The following is a 25,017-nucleotide window of genomic DNA, read 5'->3' as shown; positions in this document are numbered from 1 at the left end:
AGAGGACAAATGGAATATCATTTGTCCTTGTGTCCACTGACATTTATCGACGAAACTCAAGAATTATTATCCCAATATTTGTTGAGGTTACTTTTAAATATTTCATTCTAATCAAAGAAAAAAGGGCAGCTAAAAATGGAATGGTCTGAAACAGGGGGTGAGGGGAGGTAACACCATTCCTAAAAGGTATTCCTGACAGAATATAGTGAACTATTTCAGTAAGGAAAAATTTCTATGACCCAAGATCTGAAGCTATCACCTTTCCTTTCTCCTTACCATGACCCCAACATTTAGCCAAATGTTATTTAGTTGTTTGCTGAAATCCTATCAAGTCTCCTGATTGCAGAGGTAAGTTTGAACATCGGATGTTTCCCATTGTGTTCTTCAGGGTCAAAAAGACTTGCTTGTTGGTAATGATTAATGTATGCATTTTTATGTTCTGAGCACATGAACATTTGTTAATGCAAAAAGAATATACAGTAGGAACATGTTCTGTAAAATGAACACAATCATCTTAATTGATTTTATACTTCCCAATCCATTTTGTTGTGACACACACTTTCCTAGGGCTAAGATTTCACCTGTTGTAACATCCTTGCCTTTGCATCATTTGCAAAACAAATAATTACTATAAAATGATTCTGCCATGGTCGGCTTAGTAAAATGAGGCAGATTGGGTGCAGTGTTTTTTTAAAAGTTGTAAAGAACTGAAAAATTATCTGAAAACTATAATAAATGCCAGTAAAGAGAGGTGTTTTTTTAAAGTCTATTAATAAAATGCTTCAAGCCTCTGTATCACTTTCCCTAGTGCAATTTTACTGAGGTCAATGGACCTGAATTCACAACACCGTTTTAATGTCTGTCTCCTGTCCTGCCTCTAACATCTAGCTATTAAGTGCCAATCCACAGGACGGATTTTTAAGAGTAATGTCATCACAACTTGATTTCTCCAGTGGTTTTTGTAGGGTCAACCAATCTTGTAAATGCTACATCCATCATCTGTCGAGATAACAATTCACCACTTTCTGAAAATGAGGAGACAAACTTTGTAAAAGTTGAACCAGGCTTGCTTGATTCCAAGGAATAAAAGTGATCATATGAACTGGTTCTGAACACCTCATACCACAATAGAACCAAGCTTAGTAATGATTATGTCCCACTGAAAATATATGGATTTAGGTTAATTATGACTAACATGTTCTATTGGTTTTACTGGGAACCTGTGCCCACATCTAAATTCTCAGTTGCTTAGTCTGCTGTTTTCCGCATTTCTTTTGTTGCTTTTGTCTGTGATAATTAACAGAAGGAGAACCAATAAAGTTTGCCAGCCCATTTCCATCTGTTTTGCAAACAACATAAAGTTTGTTCCATATTCATGTATTTAAGCATTTCAGACATGATCAAGAAGCAGGTAGTTTAAATTTTATTTCTGTGTTCGTTGCTAGGTAACTGTGGCTGGATAGAATTTGATTGGCTATGTATTCAAAACGCTTGCCAGAAATGTTAGTACACACAAACAGGAGGGGGGCCAGGCAGGCAGGCAGACAGACAGACAGACAGACAGACAGACCGGCAGACCAAAACTCAGATACTTAAGGATGCTTTCTTTGGAAATCAGAAAGGAGTGACAGGTCGTCAGCCTGCTTCGTCCCTCACAATGACCAGAATTCTGTAATTAGGAAGCAGAAATAATAGAAGAACACATAAGCAAAAACTCTGATTCAGTATCTTTATTAATAAGTCCTCTATGTATAAATAATGTGGTGTATTTTAACAAGGGTGAGAGGCATTTCATGAGGTTTATTTGCTCATTTTATAACAAATAGGGGTGAGCTTGAATTTCCAGCATTAAAAAACAACAGCAGTCCACAAAGCACTAACAAAACTCTCACAATCTATTTTGGCCTTTTTTCAGCTGCTACTTCACTTTACCCTATCCTCTGCTGTTGTTCTGCCCAAATAAAAATAAAATATTTTTCTTAAAGTCCAGCAACATCAGAGAGATCATTAACTTCAAAATCTTTGTTGCTTCGTACTAAATTGACCCAGTTGACACAGGATGACCAATCCATGTCCTATCCATCATCAGGACTATGCCTTGGGCTTAGTTCAAACCTACATTTCTAATTCAAGCCAATTTCAAGCTACAATTGCAGTTCTAATTTGCAGGCATACAATTGTTTGTGGTAACCATCATTTGCTGAATGTGAACATAATTACGAGTTATAGTTATCATGAACCAGGACGAGGAAATCAGAGTGCACAAGGTAAGGAGGGAATACATGAGCCTGAGGCATAGCCCTGGCAGCCAAACCATGGTTTGACTGTGAAATGTGAAAGGTAAATATGTAAGAAGAGCCTGATAGCTCAGACAAATGGCCCATCTAGTCCAGTATCTTCTTCTCACAATAGTCAAATAAATGCCTATGGGAAACATACTTGAGAACAAGAGCACTTCCTGCCTTACTGTAAAGCATAAGGCTTGCCCAGAATACCAACAAAAGCCTACAGAGCACAGACCATGTAGATACTGGATCAGAGCTCTGACTCTGGCTACCAGGAACCTCCTAAACTAGAGACATGAAAACCAGAAGTTTCTGAACTGGTATCCCTCAAGACTGTATTTCTGGACTGGATACCACTAAGGGTCTTATCATGTTCCAGTTGACCATCACAGTCAGAGTACCAAGTGAGAGATTATGGACAGGCAAGAGTGTCAGCTTCCAGGCTTGAGGGCTACCCCTTTAAGATACAGATGGTGGGTGGGTGTGCAAAAACATAAGAAGAGCCCTTCTGGATCAGGCCATTGGCTCATCAAGTCCATCATCCTGTTCTCATAATGGCCAGTCAAATGCCTATGGAAGCCTGCAAGCTGTACATCAGTGTGGCAGCACTCTCCCCACTTGTTATTCCCAGAAACTTGTAACCAGAGGCATACCACCTCCAACATAGGAGGCAGGATACAGCTAAGGGTTTAAGTAACAGCAAACACATTTTTGTCCAGGGTGCTGAAGTATCCGTCCCAGACCACCCTTGTTTCCCAATTCCACTTCCCATTGTGCAAGTGGATACACTTGCTATATGTACCAACCTGCTATAACCAATGCAAGCCCTGTTTACGCAAAGCTCCTCCAAGACTCATCATGAAATGAAGACAGAAAACTAGAAAGCTCATACTGCATAAACAGGAAGCACAAGGACATTAAAGAGCATATTAAATAACATTTTGCTAATATTGTCTCTACACTCCTGTGCTACACATATAATGGATGTGGTATAGATAATCCTGTTTATTTAAGTGACACCATGGACATCCAAGACATTGAGGCAATGAAAGAAAAAGCAGATGAAAAGGATGTGCTGCTTACATAAACGTACCATTGACATGAGACTGTGTGGGTGGCAGCAAGTAAATTTAGATCACTAGATAATTCTAACTCAGAAAATGTATTAGCTGAATTCAGTCTTCATTTTGGGAAGTAAAAATATTCAGATATGAAGTATCAGGTGTGATGCCTACCAAAAGATTTGTGGGTTCATCTTCACCATTCTTGGCCTGACATCTTTGCCACCAGTTTTTCAAAAACTAGCACCATTGCATGTATGTACCTAAGAGAGCCAATAATTCATATTACTCAACAAGTAATTGTCAGTGTCATAGGGATGAGATGGGACACTCAGTATATTTAGACCAGGCATAGGCAAACTCCGGCCCTCCAGATGTTTGGGAATACAGTTCCCATTATTCCTGACCACTGGTCCTGTTAGCTAGGGATGGTGGAAATTGTAGTCCCAAACATCTGGAGGGCCGGAGTTTGCCTGTGCCTGATTTAGGCAGAGCTAACTGTAGTACTATATAAATTAACTTTTTTTGGAGTGGCCTAATTGAAACAGCACAGCCAAGCCAATTACAAGGACTACTCTATGATTATAATGGATACTTTAAGGTGTCAATCAATTAAGGATGGGTAGGATCGATCCCCTAAGAATTAACGAGATCTCACTGCAGTTCCATGGTGCCTCAAACCTACATACAGCTGTCCATAATAACCCCATTCATAATAGTTTACCCCTTAGGCCTCCCTACTGATTCTTCCTAATTTGGAATCTTCTTAAACACACGCACACAGCTGCATTCTCTGGAGCACCGAAATAGCTAGGACTTTCTCTCACCAGCTTATTTTAGTAAACATAAATTAGCTATGGAAAAATATCCATGAGAAGGAAAGCTGCTCTTGAAGATGGTTGGTCAAAAAGTAAAGTTACATTACAAAATTTATTAAAAATAAAATGTATGTGTTAAACTATTAAATCTACATAGATTCAATATTATTATTTTACTTTTATAGAATAAAACTATGCACACTATTGCTGTTCAAACTTATCTACTACAAAGTCCAATTGAATTCAGTGGGAATGACAAAGTGTGTTCTCCCTCATAGAGAGCACATGTTGCGGTGGGGTCTGCCAAGCCACCACTCTGCTGCCAGGCAGGGTTAGAAAGATGGCCTGTGCCAATGATTGGACGATTGGATTGCTGGGGTAATTTCTATGTTGCCAACTCGGTGGGAGGGATCAAAGGTTTTATATTATGTGCACGCAGCTTGGAGCTTTCTATTTTGCTGCATGCACCGGATCACCTGCCCTAATTTCAGGGATTTTTGCGTTGACCTTGCTATGCCTGTCATGGGGTCATCTGCCGTTGGGGCAGGGGAATTTTGTCCATCTGGCTGATTGTCTGGGCCATTTGGTTTTTGCCTACCGTGTAGCAAATCGTCACAACTTGTAAGGTTGCGGTTAGGCATTGGTTATCAAATTGGTTGGAGGAGGGGTAAGGATTGGCTGTGGCTGCCCCTCCAATGCTGCTGCTGAAAGGGAATTCCATTAAAGGAATCCAGGGGCTTGCCATGTTTTCATCCGAATCCCTGGAATGGGGCTAGGGCCGGCAAGCCCCAGGGAGAATGCAGGGAGAGGTGAGGGCCTGTGGCTCCGTTCCATTTCTCCCCAATATTGTTTTCCCTTACTGGCTTTCGCTGGAATCCAGAAGTCAGTTCTGTCCCCGGGCAGTGGGACAGATAGTTATAACCATTGCCTAAGCAACCACTTTATGTATTTTAATAAAAGTTGTGGCCAAAATTATGCCAAAACCCTCAAACAAAAATTATGTGTGAGTTGTGAGTTATTTGAGAGGTGGCTTGGGGACCTCGACACGCAACTGAGAAATCATACATAGCAGCCTTCCCAACCTGGTCTCCTCCAAATGTTTTGGATTACAACTCCCATCAGATCCAACCAGCAGAACCAATGATCAGGGATGGTGGGAGTTAAGTCCACAACATTCGAAGGGTACCAGGTAGGGGAAAGCTGATCTTGTAGACTGGTCTGGAAATGCAATACTTTTCCAGAACAGTAGTCCAGATAAGTATCTAGTTATTTTTAAAAAATGAATCTATTTATTAGAAAAAATGGTGTGTATAGTTTCGGTAAAGAAAAGCTTGACACACTTCTGAAAGTAACATTGGCCACAGTACAAATTTACTTACTTGCAAGTGTCAACCTAAATCCTTGAAGCTTACTGCATTGCAGTGGCTGTGTTATTATCTTTGTGCAGAAACAAAGAGATCAGATGAGAGAGATCTCAAAAGTAAGAAAAAATGACAGGTTAGCAATGAAAGCTAAGTGTTCAACAGCTAAAAGGTTCATCCCCCCTCCTTTATTAAGGGCTTTGTCTCCAGGCAAAATTTATTTTTAAAACACAGCAACCACTATATATTGCTATACAGACTGAGCAATGGAAGTCTCTAGTAAGAATGGGGATGAAGAGAAGCACCTTTTACTCCCTTCTGTAGCTCAGTGATTTATGGGCATGAGCCAAATTACATTAAGGATTTCAGGCTTAAGATTGGGTCCTGATTTAAATAGGCTCCTAGATTACTAAAACTGCATACCTATGTGGTGGCTGCTTCACTTGGCTGTATGCTTAAAACAGGGCTCTCAGGTGTAATTTTAGCATGCTGCCATGGATCACTAGCCCAGCCAGTTGTCCCACTAACATGTTAATGCAAATGCATAGCAGCTGGATTTAAATATTAAGATGGATTGTTGGATACAGTTTTAGGGATGGCTCTTTAGCATTAGATCACCAGGAGGATTACTTCCTTGAAAAAGCCGAGTGCCGCTGAAATAAATGTGTGTCAATATACAGAGTGTCCTTTGAGGACATAAGGTTCTGATGGATCAGACCACAGGTACCCACTAGTTCAACATCCTCTGAACCACCCCAAGATCTTCAGGTGAAAGGTAGTATACAATTTTAATTAATTAATTAATTAATTAATAATAAACATCCTGTTCACTACAGTGGCCATTTGTGCCACAGTGGGTTGCTCTGCATTGAAGTTCCCAGGGTTTGAAATGCTTTGAAGCACAAAATTTACTTTCTGAACTCTGGAAAAGCATTTATCAGGTTATGAAACGTATTATATGGACTGATTGCTGCCGTGGAACTAGCTTTTAAATGGCGATTTCAGAAAACAGAATGTGTGACCAGTAACAGTGAGGGAGAAATTTGTTTCAGATTGCATTTCAGTGAATCAAACTGACAAAGTGAATCCAACAAACAAAACACAGCCATCCTTAGAAATTCAAGCTTCTCCAAATTTTGCAATGCAGTTTTCTAGCCAAGTAATGTGTACAAAAATTGATGTGCTAAGGTGCATATTTTAGTGAAAATAACACAAAAAAATGCATTATGTTAGGGGGCATTGCTTTACAAAAGTCTCTTAGGCAAAAGAGAAGTTTGATAATTAATTCTTGTGCTGTTTTTTAAAAAGAAAACAAATCTCAAATTGATGTAGGAGAACTGAACCTAAGAATGGAAAAAAATGAGAAACTGAAATAAATTGAAATTGATAAATTCGCCCATCCCAGTTAACTGTCAGTCCCCTTACTAAACTGTTCCAGAAGTCTTCAGAACTGAACCATTGTCTATAGTGGTTGGAAAGTCTCAATGTTCTAACATTCTGATTTCTGATTATCCTTATTTGTACATTATATATTTTCATTATTGAGTATTTATCCATAGTGGTCCCTCTTCCTCTTGACGCTTAATACCTGATTCGGTGGAATATTATCTGAGAAATAATACACTCCAAAATATTCAGTCGTATGATCTGTATTCATGTTCTTATTTTGTTCAGGGACAAAACCAGGATTACCAAAGTTTTGCATTTCTTTTCTTTGTTTAACAATGAAATATGGCCTTGGTTAGTCTGCATAAGAAGAGAAGTTCAAGTGTGGGGGGAAAGGCATATTTGTTTTGCTCTCACCAATAAGAAAAACAAACAAAATATGAGGGCAAAGAAAAGTGACAGAGCAGGAAAGAAGAATGATGGCATACATGCCATATCTCCTTGAAACACAAGTTCTATTACAAATTCATTTCCTTCCTATCTTTTATGGTATTAAAGCATAGTCCTGCCTAGATCAAAGCCTAGAAGTTATTTAAGATAGTTCTTTCTCACACAAGGACCAGGAAAGGTGGCCAAAATTAGAAGGAAATGTTTTAAAGCAATCTCAACAATATAATGAATGTATTTTTTAAAAACAAAAAATTGGGATTGCTTTCCATAACGACTTAGCAGTGCAGTACCAGGGAGCATAACACACAACTTAAATAATGTAATGATTGTCACAATCAGTGCTTTTTTTTTCTTAAAAAAATGTTTAGGGGTACTCTCATTTTCCTACTCACATTGAAATACTGCCCCTCAATGAGGCCAAACTTAGATTCACAAAATGTTTAGGGGTATGTGTACCCCTGCGTCCCCCCAGAAAAAAAGCAATGGTCACAATACATTATTTTGCTACATTTCAGTACGGCACATGCCTACTATATTGTAAATGCTTTCACAAATGATGAATGATGATTTTTAGAATATTGTTTTAGATTACCATACTGGGGCTTGGATCCAAAGGTGTAGCCTTTGGGGCTATTCTAAAGGCCCAAAAAAGCAAGTCCATAACAAAAATGTTCTGGTAAAGAGGTCTTAGAGGGTGGAAAATCAATACAAAAAAGCGAGAAAATAAATACAGGTGGCCTAAATATTTATTTGTTAGTAAACTATTGAGTAGAATACTGCCCCCACGCCATTCTCAGGTTGCGGTGTTAGTTGTAAATGGGTGGTGAAAAGGAAGGAAAGGGTCCAACATTTAAAAAGAAAAAAACCTAATATCTAATCCTTTCCGAATTTCACATGAATATCTACTATATTACACTTTTTAATTCTTATTTTCTTCAATGTAATTTTGCATGTTTACAAAACTGTACAATTAACATGCGTCCTATATGGAACAATTACTAAGTGTAAGTTGTTTGTATCTGCTGAAGAAAAATAGAGTCTTGAAATGCTTTGGACAGAAGCTGCAAAGTATATTAACAAATGCAACTGTGTTTCCCCACACCCCATTCCTCACTCCTACCCCACAGTGATGCAATCTGCCTCCTCTGTAGCAGTGTCCTAGCTATAGGACTCTTTCTACGGATTAAAGTTTCTTAAATGTGTTTTTTTTTTAAGCACAAAGAAACAACCTTTTTTCCTGATAAGAGGAGATTTAGTAATCTTTGTGTTTTCAAAGAGTTATGTGGATTTAGCCATATGATTCCCATTAGTGTCAATAGGAGCCATGCTGATTAATCCCAAAGAGTTATTTGAAAAGATGGAGTTGGTATGGCTAGATCACAAGAGCATCATATCTAATAGAGAATCAACTTCTAACTGATTTTTACTTGACAAAGCACTCCAATAACATTTGGAAGCGGTGCAAAGTCAGACTGTCAGCGGTTAAAAAAAACAAAAACATTTGTTGGACCAGACCTGTAAATCTTACTCCATAAACCTATGAAATATTCTAGTAGGCATGGTCTGTAGGTATGTAAAGAAGTCAGATGTATCTAACTTATGCACTGCTGGCTCTTGACTGTTGCGATACACTCCTGATTAATGCTTTTTGATACATCATGGTTATTCCAAGTCACTGGAATTTGCACCATCCATCCTACCAGTTGGAGAGAAGCTAATTTTTTTAATCTGGATAGAGGGAAATGGCAAGAAGCAGCCTGGAAGAGATTCATGGTCATGCTCCTGTTTTTGAGAAGCTGATGCTGCTTCAGGATTAGTTCCAGTGCTGTCTGGGTCTGTCTGCCTGCTCTCCCACTACTCAAGCTATGCATTTGTAAAATACCCATGAACAGGCTTTATACAGCACCATCACTGTGTGCAGATCCAAATATGTAGTTGCTTCCATATTTAATGTGGGTCAAGTGCAACACTCTTTATCTACATAGGTAAAGGTAAAGATACCCCTGACTGTTAGGTCCAGTCATGGATGACTCTGGGGTTGCAGAGCTCATCTTGCTCTATAGTCCGAGGCAGCTGGCGTTTGTCCGCATGTGGCCAACATAACTAAGCCAACTAGCAGGCCCAGAGAGGGCAGAAAAGGAACCACAAGGACCGTGGCAGGTTATCATTGTTGTGAACTGCCTTAGATCTACAGATGAGGGGACGTGTACAAATTTAATAAAAATAAATCATGATCCTGCTCCCCTACCCTACATTGACTCAGCTAACCTAAAGCCTCATCTGAATCAACCTACTGACAATGCCAACAACTCACAAATAGACATACAAATATTGTTTTCCTTTAAAAAAAATATGATTATGTGCTCCAGAACAATGAGCTGATTATGACACAAGCAGGGGGTACATACAATAACTGGATGCAAAATTATAGTTCTAAATAAATACAGATTTAAAAAAATGAAAGGCTAATTAAGGAGCTCTGCTTTATCAGATCAAAAGTCCATAGGTCTATGTACCTATGGTGCCAACTAGATGAATATGGGATGCATCTTCACCACTTGATTCACAGCAACCTTAAGAGGCATATTTAGACACAACTGGCCTTGTCATGAGTTAGGTAGACTCATGTGGGCTCACGCACCAGATCCGAAGCATGCTACTTGAACGGCCACTTACTAGGCACAACTGACTGTGTTGCCAGTCACCACTGTGTCAATGCTCCAGCCCTTCTGATTGCCATTCCTCAGCTCCTTCCCTCTTGCTCATTCGCCCACTACTGAGAAAGTAGCAGCAGTCAGATATTCCAGGCCTCACTCTGAGTGAGGCACTGTAGATGAAGAGACCTATGGGGCATCTTCATAACCACTGCTTTGCCACAACATCACCTAATTACTATTTAAAGCTATTAGACGGTGAGGAGTTAAAATCTATCTATCTATCTAGTTCACAGCCACCTCACTTACAATCCCTCACTCTGAGGAAGGAAACCAGAGATTGTGACATGGAATGGCTGCACAATCACCATTTTCTTGGCTGTGAATTGTGGAGGAAGATGAAAGAGGCAGCAGCTGAGGTCAGGAGGAGGAGGCAACAGGGGGAAGGAGGAGATGCAGTGGTAGGTAGGAACACCCTAAGGAGATGCAATGTCTTGCACAAACTTTGTTTTTAGATTTCAAGAAGCAGGTGTACTTGGGAACAGGTTACCTGGCTGTTGTTCCCCAGTAAGCTGCAGCTAGATATAGTAACTTTGTTGTGTTTTGTTTTGTATTTTTGGTATTGTATTTATATAATTAAAGGAGGGGGTGTTCCAAGGCAATGCTTATGTTCTTAAGATTTCTTGTATGATGACAAATAGTTTGCACATTGCCTAACAAGATTTCTCAAAGCAACAGCTGTTATGCATGCATGCGGCTTTGATATCAAACACCTCAACTTAGAAGTCATTACACAGATACTAATGATAAGGTTTTATTATTTAGACACTTTCCAAGTTAATTTAAGGAGTGTATATCTGAAGGGAATGGTTAGGGGCAGTTTATTTAAGGTTGTCAGTCACCCACTATTTTACCTACACTTTCGTATTTTTCTTTGGGGTGTGTTATCGGGGTTTTTTGTTGAATAAACCAGATCTGGAAGATCCCCCCCCCTTTTAACGTACCTTCCTTAATTAGAGCGAACTCCCTGATGTGATGTGATCTAATCTGCCCTAAATTCCTCAAGCCCCTACTTCCAAATGCATCTACATCTCTCCCCAGCAGGCAATGCCATATTCCTTGGCTTTATTAACTGACCAGATATTCTTGGAATCAAACTCGTCTAGTGCAGGAAATCTTGTCCAGTTTAAATACATGATGATCTATGAAGCAGTAACAAGTCCTGGGCCAATATACCTTCAAGGTCTCTCTCTTCTTTTGTTTGCCTGGGCAATTTATTCATAACTTGAATTTAAACCAGATTTCCCAGTTGCATCAGAACATCTAAGTCCACTTTAGGCTTATTGTGAAGGCACGCCTTTTGTCAGAAGCGGAGTGGTTATGTTTTAAGCTCCAGTATCTCTCTCTCTCATACACACTTTAATTCTTCTTGTAGAAATTAATCCCTGTTTGGAATTATGCTGCATATCAGCTTCAATCACAATGCAATAGCTTGAATGAATTGTGAATCAGGCTGATGGAAGCTGGAGTTTTTGCCCCCCTGTCATGTAAGCTAAGGAGAGGAAATAAATATTTCTCAGTTGCCTTTATTTTTAGAGTAATAAAAAAGGGCTGCTGAGGATTTCCCTAAACAGCATGTGAATGGATGTGAATGAATGTGAAAAGAGAACTGAGTGTGAAAAGATACAGCCTTAAATAGGTGCTGCCTCATTTGCATTCTATTTACAAAAAAAGATAGTTGCTTCTTGACAGTTTGCTGCTGGCTGACATCTTGGTGTGCTAGAATGACCTTAATTATGTACAGATTCCCTTTACTTCATTATTTGAGCACAAACATTTAAAAAATGAAACAAAAAAACCCCACACATTTATTTAACACTTAGCATGTGCTGACCATTCTGTTCTGCAAAAAGCATTCCCTGATTTGGGTGTAAAAAAATAAATATATTGCAAAGCTTTGGTTTCTTCCGCTTGAGGGATTTACTGCAAATCTCACACAGAGCTCTAGAACACTCAGAAAGCACTGAGAAAGCAGAGCTGAAGTGTGAGAGTATTATTTAGACAAGATGTTCCTGCTATACTGAAAATGGGAAGAAATGCTAAGATTTAGCAGTTTAACACCACAAAAGGAAGCTTACACCCCAACACAATGGCGTGCCAATAGTAAGCAGTGCCCTGGATCCCTCTGAAAACACAAGCAATAAGAATATGCCAACATCACACTGATGACTGCAATATGCTTTGAAGTCAGGTACTAATATAATTATTATGGGCTTGAATGACACACCCTGAAACTAAAAGGAACTAAACATATACAATATGACATTATTATTTCTCTCTCTCCCCCCCCCCATCCCTTCAGCTAATAATATGCTTCCCTAAGTTTAGGTTTTGTGCTTTATTTTCTTCCCACCTACACACAAGCAGTAAAGCCATAGAGGAAACATGCTGAAGCAGAGGCTTGAAGTGTGATGCAGGCCTTCCCAGTCAAGCATAGATGCTTACCAAGGGGAGTGTGAGCTGTTCCCTTGTCCCCAGCCCAATGGATCAGGAAACAGAAGCCCTTCTAGAAGTTATGGTAAACATGTGCACAGGAAGGGAGGTATGGTAGTGCATAAACTATATGTGTGTAGGTTCTGCACCTATACTTCAAACCCCTTCCCAGCCCGCCCCCCACAAAAATAGTCCATTCCACAATCACAATGTTATTTGAACACCTGCATGCTCTTCCACAACTATGCTGAATGTTCCCAAGATATGGGATCAGGGGCAGGTGGCTTCAACATCAGGACAAGTTGGCATCCCGGGGCAGCTGCCAGGACCCTGGCACTCCTGCAGAGTCCACAGCTGATACCCTCTCTAGGTTCTCTTTTAAACTATTTTTTCTAGCCTGATGCTCTTAGTAGAGCTTGTTGGCCACTATCTTAAGTTCTCACAGTGCCCAAGAATGATCTTACGTTAGGAATACTGCAGGAAATTGAAATGAGAGCTAGTGTCGGTTTCCCAATGCTGCTTAGAGCACACCTCAGAGCACTGCTGCTGCCACCTTTAGCAGCACCAGAAAACCCACTACCGCATTGATTAAGGGAGGGCACTTTGCCCTTCAAGCCTGGAACTGGCCCTGGTGCTCATATTCTGTTACATACACTATTTTACTGTACCCTTCAATAAGGGCCGGAATGTCAGTGCATTCCAAGGCAGAGCCTTGGATTGCGAGTTTACTGCCTTTACCCTATCATTCAAGTAGCAATATTTCTTGGGGAAGGGAAGCAGCTTGTGTGGCGAGGCCCAGGGGCCCAAAGTTCCCCTTAGATAATAAACACATGGCCACAAATATTTTGAGTTAAGGGATAAATAAGGCCACAGCTTTATTGGTTACAGATGTGAGCAGTTTGGCCTAGGCATTTGGGTGAGGTCAGACTATATCCCGACTCTCCTGCAGGAAGTCTCTAAAGGGTCAACCACAGAGAGTGGGAGCCCTAAGATATACATCAATTAAGAGCACCCCCAGGGTCACTGATGGGGTCGTGGCATGGTCCTAGCCCACGCCTAGACTTTGGACAGGATCCACACCCCCGGATCCCTTTAACAGGATACCCTTAACGAGGAGGAGCAGGCAGAGGCAACAACCTCCCCTCCCATGAACCAGGCTTACCCAGTGCCTAACCGCCTAACCTACAAAGTTGTGACGATTGCTACAAGGGAGGCGAAAACCAAATGGCTGGTGCCAATTTGCCAAGTGGAAAAATTCCTACCTGGCCTCAACATTAAGGTAACTGACATTAGTCCATAGCAAGGCCAAAGTCTTTACCCTATTATTCAAGTAGCAATATTTCTTGGGGAGGGGGTGCAGCTTTCCAGAGTGGCCATGGTTTAGGAACTTCTGTAGATTGCAGCCTGCTTTCAGCCTGCTGTGTGGGGAGGTGGACCCATTACTGCCTCTTAAATGACCTCTGTTAACTGTTCCATCAGTTTCCAGTTCCACAGAACTATAGAGCTAAAAGGGATCACAAGGTCATTGGAATCAATTGAATAATTGAAGTTGATTCCACAAAAAAGGACAAGATACAATACTAAACACCTCCCTAGGAACTGTCATCATAATAGTTGTCCTAAATACAAGTGACTTTATTTTCAAAGTGTTATGCAAACATGCCACAGTGGGCCTTTGAAGGATCCAGAGGTGTGCCCTCCACAGACAACAACCTATGGATCAAGATGACAAATGGAGGATGCAAAGTATCTCTTCCTTGCTGTTCTTGGTACCACCTGATAGGTGTGATTTGATGGCCTCAGAGTGAGATTTCCACTACCTACGTAACAGAATCGCATCCTCTCCTTTGCAAGTCTATGAAGGATGAATGGGAAATCAAGCTGAAAACAATATTAAATTTAAGCGGATATGCTGCATAAAAGCAATAGTCCCATGCATGATCTCATACAGTACATACATACTGCTTAGGCAGATGTTTTCATCAGTCACTTATTAATCTTATGATGGAGATGAACCACCACCAGATAATATGCGAAAATCCATTTTTATCCCCTCCTAAAATGCTTTTCTTCAGTTTTAACTTTCAAGACAATCAAATTCCCATTAATCTGTTGCTAATGAACCAAAGCAAAGAAGAAAAGTATAACTTTCCCCCTAATACTGGTAGAAAAAAAATAGTTCAGATTTTTTAGATAATAATCAGGAAAACATCAACTGAGTTAATGATGCTTTGCGCTTCAGCCTTGGAAACAGCATTGCACTGACGTACTTATACACTTCTGCTTTTCAAAGAGAAATTTTGAAGCTGGCCTGCTTCAACTCCGTTATTAGTCCACATATTAAGGTGATTTTCTTCTTCTGCCTAAAGCCATATATCTCTCTGGCTGTTGCTGGTTATAATGCTTTAATAGTAATTCCCTGCTTGAAAGCAGAAAGGTTGCGGGAAACAATTCACACTGCTTTCTGCAGATATTTCATGATTCTCAGGAGCATTTTATGAAAAACTGTTGTTTGCACAGTACTGACATGGTCCCTGTTGCCTACAGAATCATTCACTGATTTATTCAGCCCTTAGTTACCAATGGAGGTGGGGTGTTATGCAATCTTCCCCCAGATTGGTGCAGGGTAAAGGTTGCATGTGCTTATTGCTCTCCTATTAGGGATGTGGGTGGCGCTGTGGTCTAAACCACAGAGCCTAGGGCTTGCCAATCAGAATGTCGGTGGTTCAAATTCCCGCGACGGGGTGAGCTCCCGTTGCTCGGTCCCAACTCCTGCCCACCTAGCAGTTCGAAAGCATGTCAAAGCACGAGTAGATAAATAGGTACTGCTCCAGTGGGAAGGTAAATGGCCTTTCCGTGTGCTGCTCTGGTTCGCCAGAAGTGGCTTAGTCATGCTGGCCACAAGACCCAGAAGCTGTACGCCGGCTCCCCCGGCCAGTAAACGAGATGAACACCGCAACCCCAGAGACTGGACTTAACTGTCAGGGGTCCCTTTACCTTTACTGCTCTCCTGTTACGCTGCCACCAGAGAGAATAGCAAACCATAGGTAGCTCTTGCTTGTCAGGTCTGAAGTTTGGATTGCTGAAGAGAAGCCCTCCTGTTTTTGCACGCATGCAACATTAGCTAAACCAGGGTGCAAGACTTGTCCAAGGCTATCCGGGCTCCTGCCTGCCCAAGGCTCGTGGGTGAGTGAGGATTTGGACCCAGGTCTTTCTGTGCAAAGTTCACCACCACCGACTCTACCCCATACTTCCTCCAAAGGGCCTGCACATCCAATCAAATGGGGAGTGGGGGAGCATGCTTCCCAGCAACACATGTCCCATCACTCCTCCTAATCAGGATGCTCGTACAATTAAAATTCTTCATAAAAACATAACGCTATTTTAAAATGCCTGCTGAAATAGGAAACTTTAAACCTACAGCTATAGACACAACAGCAACAAAACCTAGTGGCAGTTCCTAGTGAGTGTCCATATAACACTCAAAAGGGTGCATCAGCTTAATCTATCACAAACTGTGCAGCTCTGAAGCAGAAAATTTGCTTCAAGAGAAACAGCGAAACAGGATACTTCGATAACTTAGTACATTTTACTCCAATAAATACCTTTAAGACCCTGAGATCCATAAGGTTTAAGGAGGTTAAAAAGGCAGTTATTTCCTTTCCAACCTGCCTTCATCCATCCCAGTACTGTTTCCATTCTGCTGCAGTTTGGCTTCCACCAAATACTAAGCTATTAATTTCACCACCTGCTATTTAACATTATTTGTGTAATTATTTACACAATTTATGAAAGTTGTCATGTGAATGTAATTAATGATGTAATTATTTCCACAAAATTAATTTCAATGTAAAGGAAATGTCATAAAAACATTGTAAAAGGGGGGGGGGGAATACATATCGTTTTCAGGCTTTTAAAAAACACAAGAATATTGTGAATGAATACCAATCACATTCACTGGATTGATACCAATGATATTTTCTGGATTGGTTTCTGTTCTAGAACTGGGATGAAAACATGAACAGCAGTCATTTTAATTTCTGTTTCAGACACAATTCACAAATAAGGCCACAAGCACAGAACAAAGTTTAGGTTTAATATTGATGATCCAGGCTATCCTATGTACCTCAAGGAAGTGTAGTTGTTGTTTAGATGCTTTATAAAGAAGCATTTCCACTAAACCTCAATATTATGCTACAGGTATGCATTTCAAATGCTACTAAAAGTTTTGAAAGTGTGTTCAGAAATTACAGCAAGTGCAAAGGGAAAAAAGAATCAGAAGTAAATACTGGGTCATATTTTGAGTTGCAGTATTTGTTGTTTTCTTTAAAGAAAGTTTGGATTTTCAATAAAATGTTATAGTCTTTAGCTTTGGGGAAAATGCAATAGCAATAGCAAACATTTTGGGAATCGGTTTCACTAGCATTAGAATCTGTCTGCCCTATAGCAAAGAGAAAAATGTGTTTTGTTTGCAGTCGTGGCAGTTATTGAACTCAGAATATACATTATTCCCACTGCATTCATTTCCGCACAAGGCCTGCCTTTCAAAAACAAAACAAAACACTGAGGCAGAAAATATTATGGTCATAAAGGGAAATATGGAACAAAACATGTTCCCCTACTGTTTTGGCTCTGGGCCTTTTCTAGGGAAATGATGATGTTATGATAAATCAAACACTTTATTTTGACATTGTTTTCTCATAATGCTGTGTTTAATCAAGGAATGCAATGGGGCCATTCACAATTGTTTCCATCTTTCATAAAGGTGCTATGCCAATTCCCTGTGCAATTAATTATCCTAAGTTCAGCTGTATATTGCAAAGCATCGGAGTTTTAAAAGTCACTGCATCACGAGAGACATGTGGGCTGTAAATTTAAGCAGCTCTCCTAAAGAATATGTTAATATTATCTGAAACAGCAGCATGTTTATGTCATAAAAAGAGTATATCATATGCTCCAACCATCCCTGTTCACCAGGTGCTAACCAATAAATCATAGTCCTTGTTTTGTCTTTAGGAGAGACATTTTAATGTGTGCCAATACACACTAGGTTTCCTTATACTGTATCCTGATCCCTCCTACCACATGACACCTCCCAGCACTGCTGAATAGACTGGAATTGCATCTATTCTATGAAAAAAACCAAATCAATTGAACACCCTTCTAGAGGACTTAAAAACAGGGCACAGGACATATATTTAAAAGTAACATAAATGAAAAAGAGATTGTTATGGTCAATTTACTAACTCCCTCACTTCTGAAGTCAGTAAAGGTGGGCAAAGAAATCTGATTTTTACAAGTTGGTCAACTTGTGCAGCTCTCTGTTTTCTAAAGCGCAACCCCCCCCCCCATACAGTGGTGCCTCGCAAGACGAAATTAATTCGTTTTGCGAGTTTTTTCGTCTTGCGGTTTTTTTCGTCTTGCGAAGCATGGTGTTGGAAAAGTTTTGGGAAAGCTTCAAAAATCACCAAAGTCTTCAAAAACCTCAAAAAAGGCTACCACACCGCGTGCTATGAGTTGCTCCTCGAAGTCAAGTCGCAACTGTATTAACGGTGTTAAGAAAAAGGAAACAAACTTGCAAGACGTTTCCATCTTGCAAAGCAAGCCCATAGGGAAAATTGTCCTGTGAAGCAGCTCAAAAAACAAAAAACCCTTTCGTTTTGCGAGTTTTCCGTCTTGCGAGGCATTCGTCTTGCGAGGTACCACTGTATTCAGTTTTCGGCTGCTTGTTTTCTGTGGAGGAATTCTAGCTAACACAGGGAGTCAGATGTGAATTCAAAGTCACACAAGCCATAGAAGGTTGTCTTCCCCTTAATCTGCATAATATATGGAAACATCATGTGCTTAATCTTCTGGTGTTGGATAGTTTTTTCAACCCCCCTCCCCCTTTCATTGCCTAAATCAGGCATCCCCAAACTCTGCTCTCCAGCTTTTTTGGACTACAACTCCCATCATCCTTTGCTAACAGGACCAGTGGTCAGGGATGATGAGAATTGTAGTCCCAAAAACATCTGGAGGGACGAGTTTGGGGATGCCTGGCCTAAATAGTCATTCCACCTACTCTGATTGGATCAACCTTTTATGCAGCAGGAAAAATGCAAGCAATTAAAACAGCAACTTACTTTCTATTCCAGTTGGTGAGATCGAAATCTGGGCTAGAATTCCTGCTTCTCCTTGCATCTTTAGCCCCTTTTGTGTGTTAATGGTATGAGGGGAGTTCTATGTGATGACTGGGGAGCAGGGCTGCCCAGGCCCCGCCTCTGGTGTTGGGATCACTATTCTGGATAATCGAGAGAGCTGGCCAATGATGTGTCTGAAAGTAGGGTGGTGGGAGACCAGCAGCACAGCTCTGTTCCCCAGTCATTTCATGGAGCCGCTTTGTGGGAGGTCAGTAACCAAACCTAACTAATGCATATTCTTGCTAGTTAGCATGAGAAGGGGCTAACACTACAGAGCTGTACTGGTGATACGCAGATTCTCAAATCATAGAAATACCAATAGTAGAGGGGCCTCTGTGTGATGTCATTTCCCCTCCTCTCCTGGAGAGCAAGAAGCATTGCTTTGACCAGACATGCCTCTGCTTGCTCCAGCATTAGGCACTTACACTGTACAGTGGTACCTCAGGTTAAAGATGCTTTAGGTTACAGACTCCGCTAACCCAGAAATAGTACCTCGGGTTATTATAGTCTAATGCCTATGCTTTTAATTTTGCCAAGGATGTGATCTTGCAACTCTGATAAACCCCCACACGTGTCCCTGGAGGGATAAATTGCAATGGCACTGTGGGTTAAACCACAGAGCCTAGGACTTGCCAATCAGAAGGTCGGCAATTCAAATCCCCACAACGGGGTGAGCTCCCGTTCCTTGGTCCCTGCTCCTGCCAACCTAGCAGTTCAAAAACACGTCAAAGTGCAAGTAGATAAATAGGTACCGCTCCAGCGGGAAGATAAACCGCGTTTCCGTGCACTGCTCTGGTTCGCCAGAAGTGGCTTAGTCATGCTGGCCACATGACCCGGAAGCTGTACACTGGCTCCCTCAGCCAATAAAGTGAGATGAGCGCCACAACCCCAGAGTCGGTCACGACTGGACCTAATGGTCAGGGATCCCTCTACCTTTACCTATTAAAACCCATCCTGCAGCTTTCACATAATTAATGCATAAATAGGCTTCTATGGGGACAACATCTGGTTGATTCCATTTTGAAATCACTTGAACAACAACAAAAAAACCTCTGGGGAAAATGTAAATATTTGGCAAAGCCTACTGGATATAACGTCTAGGCATATCTTTCTTTTTGCAATCATACTTTCACAAAAGAATTAACATACATATAAATACACATGTGAACTATTAGGGCTAGAGTGTAAAGCTTTTGGTCATCAAATATTTAAATTTTCTAATTTAATCTCTAAACTGATCCCTATAACAATTATCTGCTCAAATAAATAAAAGATTTCTAGACAGAAATTTATGTGAGAGGGCAGTGGAAATGTGAGCAATTATGATAAATGTGCATTGTGTTTTTGAAGTCATTTTAAAACCATCCAGGCTGCAGGCTGTTAAAAATGTCAAGGAGCACATGCTTTACATGTGAGCCAGTGAGGTGTAAGCATGCACATAATGTGGTCTCAGGTTGCAGCCATATTAAATATAATTTACTTGTCATTTATTTGTGCTCTAGCTCCCCATTGTAATTTGCCTGTGTTGTAACTCTTGAACTTTAAACGCTGTGTAATACATGCATTTAAATGATTAATTAATTTCACTATACATGATTAATGTCCATTGAAGCATCATACCTAAAAACAAGTTATAAAAAAGCCAACAGTAAAACAAAAGAAATGCCTTAGACATTCCCACAAGGATCTGAGTATGACACTGTAGCCCATTACTAAATGATAAGATTTAATTTGCTAATTAATATCCCATGGAGAAAGAACTAATACTTTCTTCCATAGAAAAATGAGACCTGTAATTTTCCAGAGCATAGCAAATTTCATTGGAAATGTGTGTGCAGTCAGCTGCCTTCCATCTGTGTCTTACCATCTGCATATATAATACAGCTATTCTGTTCCTACTTATTGGATAGCATGTCAATCTGGATTATTCACCTTCTTCATTTAAGTACATTCGCTGCTTCTGGAAGGTAGTTATCTTGGAACGTCAAACACCTTATATGGCGCTCTTATATTGCTGCAAAGAGCAATTTGGTTTAAGCAGGCTGTACAGGAGTACTGGGGATAAGCAAACCTAATTGCTACATGGTGGCATTTTGCACACGTTTCACATGGCAACATGGCAACATACCTATGTTTGCCAGCAACATGCGTCACAACCAATGTGTAAAAACTGCCTCAAAAGTATAGCTATGTACCTTACCACATTCAATGTTTTATGCTTTTTAGGCATTTCACACACACACGCGCACACACACACCACTTTATAAACATATAAAACTATGTGTGAAAGACCATGGATAGCACCTTTAACCAAAAGGCTCCATGTGGTGTATATGGCAAAAGGAGGAACATTCTGCAAGCAGTGTGTTAAAGTGCTAAAATGTGACAACAGCGGACATTTATTGGACAGCATCTTTTTATTATTTAAGTTTGCATCAGTACTTTCAGGAGATGTTCCATTCCATCCTTACTAAATGTCACATACTGGGTCACTGATATTCTCATTTTAAATATGGGGAGCATGACTTGTTCAAGCACCTCAAGGTAATTCATGACTGAGCAAGGTTTCAGGTCAGGTGCAGCCACCACACCACACAGACTGATGGGTTTATTGAAATAACATTAACGGGCAAATATCCTCGGATTCAAAGCAGCCAGTATTTGCCAGGCTCTATATTTATGGGGGCTCAACAGTTTAACAGTTTGGGTGGTCTCCTTAAAAAAGCTCATCCCACAGTGCACATCTGTGTTTAAAATAACCCTCTTAAGAACACTTCTGTAATAAAAATAATTTGGAAAGTCTTGCCTAAGCACTGATATTTATTCAAATGTGTTATCTATTAAGACATATAGGTTTGATGTGCCCCAAAGGTGAACTATGCCTGCTCTAAGCTACAAGTGTAGCTGATCCAGAATGTGCACATGTAGCTAAGAAGGCTACCCTATTCATTTCTACCACCAACTGCCCTATGGAAAGGATGCTAATGAATGGTGAAATCTTAATATTATTCATTGTGATTTTATTAATGTATCTATATGTTACTTGTAAGCCACCTTGGAAGGATTTGTAACCTGAAAGGAGGGATATATAAATTTTTATATAGATATATCTATATATGTATATATATAGATGGGGTGTATGGGGTGTTGGGGAGGGGTAGTACCTCTGGTGGGGGAACACATCTTGCTCCTTTCTGGGGTAGTTTGTCCACTTTGGGTTCCAACCCTGCACTCAGCTCTCACCTGTGGTTCCTAGAAGCTGTCAGCATGTGAGAGTGACCACATCCTAGGAACAGCTTTGACTGGCTAGTTAAACCAGATGAGGGTAGCCAATGGGACCCAAACCCTTGGTGAGTTAGGGACCTCCCCTGCATGCAAAGACAGGCTCCGGCAGATTGAGTAGACAAGACCAATAGTGGGTCCAAGGGTCAACAAGGTGGTTTCTTCACATGCTGTAGAGGGAAGTGAGGGACAGATGGGTCTCATCAACCTGGGCAGGTAGCCCTTTAGAAGAAGGAAAACTGATCCTAAACATCTGCTGTCTTGTGGGATATCTTCAGGAGAAGAAAAGACTAAGGAGCAAACCGTATAGAACTCTGGAGTGGAGTCCCTCAGACAGTTGGATGGCACCTTCTATACCTCCTTCTAACAACTCCTGTAGTCAAGCTGTTGCCAAATGTATTGCTCGGCTTTCTTTTGGACCACATCTGCAAGCCTGAAGGTGTCGTCTTGTTGACTGGGCAGCCCAGGACCCCCATACACACTGCCCAAGTTTGCACCCCAGGGAAGTCACTTCAGTACTGCTAACACAGCAGTTTGACTCCAACCCTGGATGCCAACAGATATATAACTATATAGATATAGATGGTGAACCTGTATCAGCATCATTTTGTATACTGCAGCCCACCACTCATGTACACTCAGGAGGACCAGAACAGAAAAAAAACAGCTGTGAACATTAGACTTCCTTTATCTTTCAAGGGATGGCTGATGAATCCTCAGACCCATACTTTTCTTCCTTCATATTGCCCCCACTAAAGTGTGACTTGCTGGGCTGCTTATCTCTCAGAAAAAGGAGGCAACTTGTCTGTCATTCAGGAGGAGAAAAAGGAGTGAAGATTTTATCTGTCCTCTCTAGTGTGGCTGTTTTACATAAACAGATGTAAATCTCTCTGCTGATAACCTCTCCTTACATAATGAACCACTGTCTGCAGTTCACACTGGAGATTCTATTCTTGTCATTAGCAATACAATATTCTCATCTAACATCCACCTGACAGAGCAAGCAGTGTATCTCCCTACATGCATACCCAGCAAATGGAAGCATAGCACTGCAGACCTCTGGCAAAATAATATTTAGCACTGGTAAGTAACATCAATTTTTTGAAGTATCCTGTGAACAAAGACTAGGTCAGGACTAATATCGTATTTCCAGAGCTGAAAGTGCTCCAATACCTACATGAAAGACATCCAGAATCCTGCTTGGGAGATCCATGCTTGCAAATGTTATGCAGGTAACCAGTTTCCATTTTTGTATTCTTATTATTCATACCAAATATTACACGGGAATTGGTTTTAACATTCTGTGTCACAAACCTTAGTTTTATACCCTGCCATAAAAACTCATTCAATGTCAATTCTTGATACATTAATGATTTAGATCTCAAGTGAACTAATTTTGTATCAGATTCATTGGTACCAATACTTTTCCCCTACGCATGCACATGGGCATAAGGTATGTAGGGGAGCAGCCCCCTCCCATCCTCATGAACGCTGGCTCTGCCTACAACCTTTCCATATTGAGCAGGTAGGACTGCTAAAACTCCTCACCATGATTAGGAGCTCTGCATTATCCTAATTTCTGATTGTCGGTAGACTTGCGTGCCCAGGTACCCACAGACCTGACACCCCGACTTTCAGAATAATAACCAGATAAGACACAATACACTTTGGGGTCAAATAAGGCCACAATTTTTATTGACTACAGATGTAGGAGGTTTGGCATACCCATTGGGTATAACCATCAACAACCAGCCTGCTTGCTGGAAGTATAACCATAGGGATCGGCCCCGAGGTGAAGAGGATCGGCTCTGTGGGATTCCTGCCTTGAAAAGTGCTATGGCTTAGCCCCCTCCTGGGCTATGGAGCACCTCCTCCTAGATCCCTTTAATGGGATACCCCTTCCCTTGGAGGCGTGGGCAGAAGCTTACAACCTCCCCTCCACAAATAGTAAGGCCAACCCAATACCCAAACCACCAAAGTTGTGATGACTGCTATGAGATAGGCAAAAACCCTGGACAGGGCCAATTAACCAGAGGGAAAGATTTCTGCCTGGCCCAAAATATGGTGACCAACATAGTCCATAGCAAGTCCATGCATATACAGAGAAGAAAACTAAAAGGGAGGGTTGGGTGGGAGATTCGAGGAGGAACTGTGTGTGGAGGAAGGAGCCAGGCTTCTTTATATGCTTGAGGAGCAGTCCCAAGTGAAGCCTACTGGCTCACTTGGGCCCATTCTGGCTGAGTGCCTGCCCTGAAGCCTACTGTTGAAGAATATTCCATTATCCCTGCCAGGATAGTGTTAGAGGAGACAGTGGCCAGCCCACAACACCGTGGCACCTTTAAACAGGTAAGTGGGCTTCATAAAAGCCCACTTCAGATCTTCCTGCTCAGCACAGAAAGATTGAGGATATAGCATGTACACTCAGTGTATGTGAGGACATTGGGGCATAACAGCAATGTTCAGAATGACAGACTGAAAGAAAAGGAATGGCTACACAAACTGATTCACTGCTATCCTCTCCATTGTGCATTCATAGCTCCTTTTGTTTCACTTTGGTTATGACCTTCCACATATCAACACATTGTCAATCTAGGAAGAACACATACTTTAGCTACAAGCTAATATTTCACTGTTGACAATGAGCAAATTTTGACAAATATTTTGAACAGAATGTGTGTTTGAAGGATTAGGACATGAATTAAGCCCCACTGAGGTCAACCATGGCTCCATTTCTTAATTTTGGAAATGTATCCTGCAGAATAGCATTTGGCATAATGCACCACCAGGAACACTAATTGCCCTGAAAAGAACCTCATTCTACTCTGTGTAGTTTTGAAAGAAATTCAGCCCCACACAAGAAAACAACCAGCTCGTACGTATGTGCAATGTGTTCCTAGGAAAATAAAGTACTGGAGGGATAAAAAAGAAAGTTTCTTAACTGAGTATGCACTCATGGGAATCTGTGTAAACCATTATAATTCACTAATTTTGTATTTATTTTCTTCCCAAGAACATACTTTATTATCTACTTAACACTTCTAGCAAAGA

The 25,017-nt window shown here is 40.8% G+C and overlaps 1 protein-coding gene and 1 long non-coding RNA gene across 9 annotated transcripts in view; one reads left to right on the top strand and one right to left on the bottom strand.

The window, feature by feature from the left end:
- Positions 1-25,017, bottom strand: part of PRKG1 (protein kinase cGMP-dependent 1) — a gene marked incomplete at its 3' end in the record, with an annotated part of 706,724 nt that overhangs the window by 372,529 nt on the left and 309,178 nt on the right. The window lies entirely within an intron of this gene.
- LOC309532209 overlaps positions 1-25,017 on the top strand; it is a 738,788-nt gene that overhangs the window by 419,744 nt on the left and 294,027 nt on the right. Inside the window, exon 2 of the long non-coding RNA XR_014219653.1 lies at positions 17,953-18,092. This is a non-coding gene — a long non-coding RNA (uncharacterized lncRNA). The remainder of the gene's footprint in view (positions 1-17,952; positions 18,093-25,017) is intronic.

The sequence above is a fragment of the Podarcis vaucheri genome (assembly GCF_965113315.1).
Source record: "Podarcis vaucheri genome assembly, chromosome: 5".
NCBI classification, from domain to species: domain Eukaryota; kingdom Metazoa; phylum Chordata; class Lepidosauria; order Squamata; family Lacertidae; genus Podarcis; species Podarcis vaucheri.
This window is presented reverse-complemented; position numbering and strand designations above follow the sequence as displayed.